Raw genomic sequence first — 2,531 nt, 5'->3', positions numbered from 1 at the left:
GAACAGAACCAACATAAATGTATTGCAAATATCGTTAAAGTTCAATAATGTTATGTACACATTTTAGAATTAGTCTGATTCAAAGGAGAATCAGAAGGCTGAATCCTGACTGACAGAGGAGGAGTTGGGGATGGAGAAGGGTAATTAGCTATTGAGCAATGCGAAAACTGCTGATAATACTGAGGGACCTTATATATGAATGCTTAGATAGGTGTCGTATTCCTATAGGTAGATGGGGATCAGCTGAGAGTCAGCTGATGCGAGCTTGACTAACGTGACCTGCCAGAACTAACGCTATGCTAGATTTAGCATGACTAGAAAGATGTATAGGCCTATTCATTATAAAAAATAACCAAATATTAAGAAATATCTTAAATGTTTTGTTTTTGTTGTTTTAGTTTATCTTAATGATTGTTTTGTCTTATTTAAAATCACTTAAGGCACCTTTGGAAGTTTGTTGAGGCCCCCTAGTGGGCCCCAGCCCCCTGGCTGAGAACCAATGATTTATACTGTCATGCAGGGTCAGAATTAAATGTGGATCTTCCAGATGAATTTGAGTAGTGCTGGTCCGGTCTTGGTCTTGCCTTGGTCTCAACACACATTGGTCTTGGTCTCAACTTGGTCTCGTATTAGGTGGTCTTGACTACAAAACGATCCATGTTCTGAAGTTTAACTTTACCACTGAAACCATTAAAAGAAAAGAAAAAAAACAACCTCACAGGCTTGCTAAAAATGTTTGGTTATGTCCTTTTATCTATGTTTTCTTTAATTTCCTTTTCATCTAGAAACTAATTTTAAAAAATCAAAAATAGCCAAAGACAATTATAAGGTGTTTTCTATATTTAAAGGGTTTCACAGTAATTACAATTGGCATGGTATCATTAATGTTTTAGTGAAACTCAGTTTTGCAAAACATTATTTACAGTAATGGTATATCTGGTAGAATTATTCAGATGTTCAAATGTTCTTATGTTAGTGAACCGATACCATCTGGTGGTTAACATTAGGCAGTGCTGATGAACCACATACTTCAGTTACACTAAACATACAGTTCACTTACTCCTGTCACAGTCTATATTTTTGTATTGTTGTATAGATTAATCGTATATTATACACTCACCGGCCACTTTATTAGGTACACCTGTTCAATTGCTTGGTAACTCAAATTGCTAATCAGCCAATCACATGGCAGCAACTCAATGCATTTAGGCATCTAGATGTGGTGAAGACAACTTGCTGAAGTTCAAACCGAGCATCAGAATGGGGAAGAAAGGGGATTTAAGTGACTTTGAACGTGGAATGGTTGTTGGTGCCAGACGGGCTGGTCTGAGTATTTCAAAAACTGCTGATCTACTGGGATTTTCACGCACAACCATCTCTAGGGTTTACAGAGAATGGTCCGAAAAAGAGAAAATATCCAGTGAGCGGCAGTTATGTGGACGAAAATGCCTTGTTGATGTCAGAGGTCAAAGGAGAATGGGCAGACTGGTAAGAGATGATAGAAAGGCAACAGTAACTCAAATAACCACTCGTTACAACCAAGGTATGCAGAATACCATCTCTGAACGCACAACACGTCGAACCCTGAAGCAGATGGGCTACAGCAGCAGAAGACCACACCGGGTGCCGCTCCTGTCAGCTAAGAACAGGAAACAGAGGCTACAATTCGCACAGGCTCACCAAAATTGGACAATAGAAGATTGGAAAAATGTTGCCTGGTCTGATGAGTCTCGATTTCTGCTGCGACATTCAGATGGTAGGGTCAGAATTTGGCGTAAAGAACATGAAAGCATGGATCCATCCTGCCTTGTCTCAATGGTTCAGGCTGGTGGTGGTGGTGGTGGTGTAATGGTGTGGGGGATATTTTCTTGGCACACTTTGGGCCCCTTAGTACCAATTGAGCATCATTTAAACGCCACAGCCTACCTGAGTATTGTTGCTGACCATGTCCATCCCTTTATGACTACAGTGTACCCATCTTCTGATGGCTACTTCCAGCAGGATAATGCACCATGTCACAAAGCTCAAATCATCTCAGACTGGTTTCTTGAACATGACAATGAGTTCACTTTACTCAGATGGCCTCCACAGTCACCAGATCTCAATCCAATAGAGCACCTTTGGGATATGGTGGAACGGGAGATTCTCATCATGGATGTGCAGCCGACAAATCTGCAGCAACTGCGTGATGCTATCATGTCAATATGGACCAAAATCTCTGAGGAATGTTTCCAACACCTTGTTGAATCTATGCCACGAAGAATTAAGGCAGTTCTGAAGGCAAAAGGGGGTCCAACCCGGTACTAGCAAGGTGTACCTAATAAAGTGGCCAGTGAGTGTATATTAGATTTGTCCATTTAAAATTAAATCAAATACATCCCATATTGTTAATGTCTACCATTAAGCCCTTCCTATATGCCAAAACTCACTTCATATCAGAACCGAAAAAGACCAGGAATGCAAGTAGAATATAATAAACTTTGTTTACATAGAAGGCATAAAAACGTTCCTTACAATTGTTCCATTTCACA

This window comes from Sinocyclocheilus rhinocerous, unplaced genomic scaffold, assembly GCF_001515625.1.
Source record: "Sinocyclocheilus rhinocerous isolate Xijiao unplaced genomic scaffold, SAMN03320098_v1.1 scaffold5590, whole genome shotgun sequence".
NCBI classification, from domain to species: domain Eukaryota; kingdom Metazoa; phylum Chordata; class Actinopteri; order Cypriniformes; family Cyprinidae; genus Sinocyclocheilus; species Sinocyclocheilus rhinocerous.
The sequence above is the reverse complement of the archived record's forward strand: the minus strand, read 5'-3'. Positions refer to the sequence as shown.